Source organism: Lethenteron reissneri, chromosome 55 (assembly GCF_015708825.2).
Source record: "Lethenteron reissneri isolate LAM-NWPU_2019-01 chromosome 55, ASM1570882v1, whole genome shotgun sequence".
Lineage (NCBI taxonomy): Eukaryota > Metazoa > Chordata > Hyperoartia > Petromyzontiformes > Petromyzontidae > Lethenteron > Lethenteron reissneri.
In genome coordinates this window covers 8,682,490-8,690,524 of record NC_083833.1, presented here as the reverse complement: position 1 = coordinate 8,690,524, position 8,035 = coordinate 8,682,490, and positions in this window count along the sequence as shown.

The following is an 8,035-nucleotide window of genomic DNA, read 5'->3' as shown; positions in this document are numbered from 1 at the left end:
GGACCACCACCGACATTACATGTCAACCGTTTGCACACCCCGCCTTTCCAACGTGGCATCTCCATCCTAAAACCGCGCACGTCGGCCATATCGGGGGGGACTTCAACCCAGTCTCTCTCCAAGACTCGCATCGCAGCATATAGCTGTACCGACCGATCTGAGACCCAATCTCTCTCCAAGACTCGCATCGCAGCATATAGCTGTACCGACCGATCTGAGACCCAACCTCTCTCCAAGACTCGCATCGCAGCATATAGCTGTACCGACCGATCTGAGACCCAACCTCTCTCCAAGACTCGCATCGCAGCATATAGCTGTACCGACCGATCTGAGACCCAACCTCTCTCCAAGACTCGCATCGCAGCATATAGCTGTACCGACCGATCTGAGACCCAACCTCTCTCCAAGACTCGCATCGCAGCATATAGCTGTACCGACCGATCTGAGACGACCCATTGTTCACTCCCTGCGCAACATGCACCCTAACAACTGAGGGATACAGTCCCAACGTAACGGGACAACTACACCTGAACACCACGAATCTCCAGCCCACTGTTTCAACGCGCCTCGGAGTGTTTCAATCTCCGGGCCGTCAGGGCGAGCCTACAGCTCCAGACGTACCACGGAGGGTCTCAACCTCCGGGCCGTCAGGTCAAGCCGTCAGCTATTCTATGACGGGACCACACTCTCCGAGCCCTGTGAGCGTGCAGCCCACTAGGCTAGACATGCCACGGAGTGTTTCAATCTCCGGGCTGTCAGGTCAAGCCGTCAGCCATAGCATGACGGGACCACACTCTCCGAGCCATGTGAGCACACAGCCCACTAGGCTAGACATGCCACGGAGTGTCTCTATCTCCGGGCTGTCAGGTCAAGCCGTCTGCCATAGCATGACGGGACCACAACTCTCGTGTTAGACACGCAACACCCGCTGGGACATCCTGGTCAGGATCTGCACCCCAAGATATTTGAGAGCCAGCATGACAATTCCAATCCTTGGCAGCATGTCACCATCTCAAGATAAATGCCCCATACAGTATATACATCGTTAACAATGACAGCACAAGCTATACATTAACAATCACGAACAAAGCTCAATATAAACCATACATTGTTAACAATCACAAGCAAAGTTTCGCACACACATTGACAACACTCACGGGCGAAGCTCCACACAGTTTACCCAACAACAGTCACGACTCCCCGACGACAACGAAGAAAATATCAACAAAAAAATCATTAATCCGGAGCGCGTAAAATGTACGAAATGTCAGGGGCCTGGTCTCCCGACCTCCAACCTTTGGCCAGAGCAGCACAGGCGGCGAGCAGCGAGTCGGTCCATGTGCCGGCCCCGGCGCTGGTTACAGTAAGAATGGCGCCCTCACTGTCCGGTCGCAGCGCTGATGACGCGCTGTGCTAGGTTGCCAACAGCTGTCACCCGGCGGTGAGGGACGCAGCGCTGATGACGCGGCGTCGTCGGGTTGGCACACGCTGGGTCCGGAAGTGACGTCGCTCCCAGCGGTCACTGCTCCTCTGGTGGAAGTGATGTCATTCCCGGAAGTATCCCTCACATCCGTGGGAGGAATGGCGGCGGCGTTGGGCTCGGGCGAGCGCCGCGCCGCCTCTCTCCCTCCCGCCATCGGCCGCGAGCACCGCAGCTCGCCCAGGAGGGAGGCGGTGGCGCAGAGCAGCTCTGCGAGGCGAAGCAGCGCCTCCTCCATCTCTGCTCCCGACGCTGGAGAGGGGACGGTCGGCGGAGCAGACAGCTGCTCAGCCGGCGGTGCGGCGTTGTTGTCGGCCGGCGGTGCAGCGTCGCTGTCGGCCGGCGTTGGCCGCCCCATCGCTACCTGCTCCTCTTCATCGCCGTCAGGACTGAAGGTACGTGGCTTACTTCTTGTCTCCATAGCCACTTCTAACACCAAATGTAACGGGTTCCGGAGACACTTGTAGATGTAACTTCTTTATTACAATACAACACTCCAACAGTCCTGATACTCTGTTACAGCCTAGGTACACAGCCTAGCTACACAGCCTAGATACTCTAGATACTCTACTCTGGCTATGCTCGCCCTCACAAGGTCGTAGAGTCGGGAGTTCCAGAGTCCCACCACTGGCTCTCACAGCAACCCAGGGTCTTCAGATGGCTGGTCGTGGGTCTTGGGTCTTGAGTTACAACCGGGCCCCGATCGTCCAGGGAGCTCTCCTTTTATGCCTGGTCCGACGAGGGGTGGGGCCATGTGCGCCACCAGACATCCCACAGAGCACACACAGCCCCCCCCCCCCGTTGGCGGCGCCAAAAGGGCTTAAGCGCCTGGGAACCCAACGCCTGGCGCCCAAAGGCTTAAAAGCGTCTGGACCCCCTGGGAACCCAGTGCCTGGCGCCCAGAGGCTTACGCGTCTGAACCCACCTAGGAACCCAGAGCCTACAGCAGCCCCTCCCTTCTTATGTCACTACACATGCAACCTACCACGATCGCGTTGCGTGTGAAAATTCCCCAAGTGCGATTTGCACTCGCGTGGTCAGCTGCTGCGAAGGCACGGGCACATTCGACAACAACACACAGTGTGTGTGTGTGGTGTGTGTGTGGCTTTAATACGAACAAATAGGCGACGTTTCGGGCAATGATCCTTATTTAGTCTTAGTTTTGTCAGTAAAGTCACGTAGCTAAAAAATGAAATAAAAATTTATAAAAATAAAATAATAATAAATCACGACGTTTCGGAGGCAACACAAGTCTCCGTCATCAGGTGGGACCGTCACAGCCAGATTTGCTGTATCAAGTGAGGCAGGGATTCCAAGATGCCTCACTTAATACAGAAAATTTGGCTGTGACGGTCCCACCTGATGACGGAGACTTGTGTTGCCCCCGAAACGTCGTGATCTTTTATTTTTTTTTATTTTTTTTTTTATTAATTTTTATTTCATTTTTTACCTACGTGACTTTACCAAAAAAACTAAGAGTATGAGTCCTTGCAGTCACGAAGGCTTCAAATCTAGAATGGATCCTTCTTTAGCATTGAGCACACACAGAGAGAGAGAGCAGGCAGGCAGGGTGAAGTTCAACTCGTAGTATCATTATTAACGCCCATCGCTCCGGCCCCTCTCTTTAAGCCATGAAGAAGGACCTTTGTCCGAAACGTCGCCCATTATTTCGCACCTCCGATGAGCCACGGTTGGCTACGTACGGCGCGAAAGAAGTTCAACATACATTACACGTTTTGTAATAAAACAAAGATCCCCCGTATAGCCTTAAAAGGCTGTAGGGGCAAGTGCTGTTAGCGAGCACCTATGAAGGCCGGCACGGCACATGAGGGGGTGAGTGGCCAGCACCACGCCCGGCCGCCTTTGTCTCCCCGTGGCGATGTTTAAACACCGAACCAGGTACTCATTTGAGGCTGAGTCGACCTAGGGGTGGCCCAGGACCGATTCAAAAAATCGTCACCGGTGTTGGCCGTGAGCGGGAATCGAACCAGGGTGGCCGGGTTCATAGCGCAGCGTAGCGCTAACCGCTCCCCCACCGCTCCCCTATCAAAACCACACACACACAGACACACTGTGTTGTTGTTGACACGGAGCGTGTTGAGTTTGTTGTTGTAATAGGTTTTTACCCTTTCAACTGGTACAAAAACTGACACCTTTATACAAGGCATCATGTTTACAATAACCACAACACAAGCAGTCAAAATGCAAACAAAAAGAAACAACTCTGATGATGATAATGATATGCACTGTCCTTGAAGTTGATTGGTCCACACCCGAGACAGCTTTTCTTAGAGCCTCGTCTCCATTGGTGTTGGACCAGATGACGCCAAAAGGTGTCAGTTTTTGTACCAGTTGAAAGGGTAAAAAACTATTACTATATTTTGCCACTGGTAAAGGAGATGTCTCATAGTGTATGTTGTTGTTGTTGTGCTCGCTCAAAGACCGGACAAAGCAGTCACGCGAACGACGACAACGACGACGCGGCGGAGGTGACAGCCCAGCACCGGGCAGCCGTGCAGCATTTCGACGAGGTGCACCTATTGAGCAAAGCGACCGCCTTAATAGGTGCTCGCTAACAGCGCTTGCCCCGCCCACGAAGTCGTGCCCACGCGCTGAGCGCCGACTCCGTTCCGCTCCCTCCGCGATGCGCCGCGTGCCTCGGCGCGTGCCTCCCCTAGGTCGACTCGGCCTCAACAGAGTACCTGGTGCGGTGTGTGTGGTAAACGTCGCCACTGGGGGAGACAAAGGCGGCCGGGCGGTCTTCGTAGGCGCTCGCCAACAGCGAGTCTGCGAGTGAGTGTGGGTGAGCGTGGGGAGCGGTGGTGCAGCGGTTAGCGCTACGCTGCGCTACGGACCTGGTGACCCGGGTTCGATTCCCGCTCACGGCCAACACCGGTGACGATTATCTGAACCGGTCCTGGGCCTCCCCTAGGTCGACTCAGCCTGAAATGAGTACCTGGTGCGGTGTGTAAACATCGCCACTAGGGAGACAAAGGCGGTCGTGCGTGGTGCTGGCCACCCACCCCCTCGTGTGCCGTTCCGGCCTTCGTAGGTGCTCGCTGACAGCACTTGCCCCAACAGTCTGTTACAGGCTACACGGGGGATCTTTGTCTTTGTGCACAACATCGACTTCTGTATTCTCCCGATTATAAGACGCTCCGGTAAACAACACGGACCCCCAACGATTGTCAATAAAGTTGGACAGAGCTTGACACGTACCCACATAGAATAAAGTCGACCTAGGAGAGGCCCAGGACCGGTTCAGATAATCGTCACTGATTTTGGCCGTCGGTGAGCGGGAATCGAACTCGGGTCGCCGGTTTCGTAGCGCAGCGTAGTGCTAACCGCTGCACCACCGCTCCGCACACACGCGCACACACATACACACGTGTTGCTACCGGATTATAAGACGCACTACCCCCCCCCCCCCCCCAACACGCTTTAAAATACGAGAGAAAGGGGAGTTTTATAATCCGGATAATACCGTCACCGTCACATGAAGTGTAATGCTGATGTGGCTGTTACTCCGTTGATTTATTTAAAGTTGTTGTTGTTGTTGAGTGTCGTTCTCCGAGTGTCTTTGTTCGTCTCGATGCCTGCACGACGGTCGACAGAAAACGAGAAATTCCACAGTTCTGTGACGGGGCAGGTCCATCCATAGTAGCCGAAACGAATCATGTCAGGACATTGCCAATGACTTGTTCGATCCTGGAGGAATGGTGATAATGGTGGTGATGGTGGTGATGTTCACGTTGATGTTGACCATGATTGTAGTTGTGACGGCGGCGATAATAGTGATGGTGACGACGTGGTTGGTGATGTTAGGCGGCCACTGGAGCTATCATCCAGATTGAACAATACTAATAAGGGGTTTCCTCCTTTTCTCTGGCAACAAAACTGAAACCTTTCTACAATGATTCATGTTACCGCATTAACCACAATACTTGCAGTCAAAATGCAAACAAAAAACACATTATGATAATAGATGCACTGTCTTCTTCTTGGTTCTTTCGGTAAAGTCACGTAGAATGGAAATAAAAAAATAATAATAATTCTCACGACGTTTCGGCCACAACGCAAGCAGCCGTCCTCAGGTGGAGAGCAGGTCTGTCGAGAAGACAGAGTCTGAATGACACACTCCAGGCTTGGAGCGACTATTTAAGCTGGGATGGAGGGGGGAAGGGCGCCTTGACAAAATAATTTGCATATCAAGAGGAATTTAGCATATTTATGGGAAATGCAGATGTGCGATTAGTACTACTTGTGAACTGTGCTTGTGCACTGTCCTTGAAAGCTGATCGGTCCACACCAAGGGACGGCTTTCTTTTGAGCCTCGACCCAATTGGTGCTCGACCAGAGGACGCCAAAAGGCGTCCACAGCTCACAGACGATGCTGCACTATCATATATTATCAGAGTGTGTGTTTTGTTTCTATTTTGACCGCAAGTATTGTGGTTAATGCAGTAACATGAATCCGCGTAAAAAGGTTTCGGTTTTGTTGCCAGAGAAAAGGGGAAAACCCCTATTATTATATTTTGGTACTGGCAAAGGAGGTCTAATGATATAGATTGAACAACCATGACGTTGGAACTACGTATTGTCTTTCGTTTCCCCTCCTTCCCCCCGCGCATCCCGATTATCACGGTTGGCTACGTACGGTGCGAAAGAAGTTCAACACACATACATACATGACGGCGATCATGATAATAGCTTCACGCGTATTTTATTTAACCGGGAGAGAGAACCCTGGACACGAGGCTAGGAGTGACGTTTGCCAGAGTGACCAGTCGCGTGTGTGGATCGAAACGGGATCACTGACAGAGAACGTGGGCCGAGAGCTCATAAGTGCTCACAAATATTTATCCAGCAGTGGACAGACCACGATGCTCCACGCTTGGGATGACACCGAGAGAGACGCGTGGATGAGATGACTTAGACACGACAGAGAGTGTGAGAGAGTGGGGGAGAGAGTGAGGGGGTGAGAGAGATGAAGAGAGGAAGAGTGGGAGAGAAGAGAGACATCGCTTTAGCCCACTCCTGCAGAATCGCCAGCATCTTCATTGGCAGCGGCATTGACATTGTCATCATCAGTTGCTGCAGTATCATCAGCGGCATTGACATCACCATCGACTGTATTATAATTGGCATTATCGTGATCATCATCATCAGTGGCATCGAGCCTCTGTCTGAGTCTTTGTATGAATGGGGAGCGGTGGCGCTGCGATCCCCGCTCACGGCCAACATCAGTGGCGAATGCCTGAACCGACCCCAGGTCGGCTTGAGCAGCGAGCGCCTGAGTGGGGAGACAAAGACATCGCAATGATCTTCACCGAGCAGTGGACAGACCACGACGCTTCACGCTCGCATCGAGAGGGACGCGTGGATGAGAGACCAAAGTCCGAGACGTCATCTCGAGGGCTCAGAAACTTTGAGAGGCCATTGGGCCCAGGACGCGTCAGGGTCAGAAGGAACTCTTCGTCCGACGTTCGAGACTCGGTCCACACCAAGGGACGGCTTTCTTTTGAGCCTCGACCCTATTGGTGCTCGACCAGAGTGACTGCCAACGGATCTCGTTCCTGTGTAGCCCCCCCCCCCCCACGATCTCTATGGTGGTGGTAGTGGTGGTGGTGGACAAGTCCATGGTGGTGGTGGTGGTGGTCAAGTCCATGGTGGTGGTGGTGGTGGTGGTGGACAAGTCCATGGTGGTGGGTGGTGGTGGTGGACAAGTCCATGGTGGTGGTAGTGGTGGTGGTGGACAAGTCCATGGTGGTGGTGGTGGTGGACAAGTCCATGGTGGTGGTGGTGGTGGACAAGTCCATGGTGGTGGTGGTGGTGGTGGACAAGTCCATGGTGGTGGTGGTGGACAAGTCCATGGTGGTGGTGGTGGTGGTGGACAAGTCCATGGTGGTGGTGGTGGTGGTGGACAAGTCCATGGTGGTGGTGGTGGTGGACAAGTCCATGGTGGTGGTGGTGTGTGGTGGACAAGTCCATGGTGGTGGTGGTGGTGGACAAGTCCATGGTGGTGTGGTGGTGGTGGACAAGTCCATGGTGGTGGTGGTGGTGGTGGACAAGTCCATGGTGGTGGTGGTGGTGGTGGACAAGTCCATGGTGGTGGTGGTGGTGGACAAGTCCATGGTGGTGGTGGTGGTGGACAAGTCCATGGTGTGGTGGTGGTGGTGGACAAGTCCATGGTGGTGGTGGTGGTGGTGGACAAGTCCATGGTGGTGGTGGTGGTGGACAAGTCCATGGTGGTGGTGGTGGTGGACAAGTCCATGGTGGTGGTGGTGGTGGTGGACAAGTCCATGGTGGTGGTGGTGGTGGTGGACAAGTCCATGGTGGTGGGGTGGTGGACAAGTCCATGGTGGTGGTGGTGGTGGTGGACAAGTCCATGGTGGTGGTGGTGGTGGACAAGTCCATGGTGGTGGTGGTGGTGGTGGACAAGTCCATGGTGGTGGTGGTGGACAAGTCCATGGTGGTGGTGGTGTGGTGGACAAGTCCATGGTGGTGGTGGTGGTGGACAAGTCCATGGTGGTGGTGGTGGTGGTGGACAAGTCC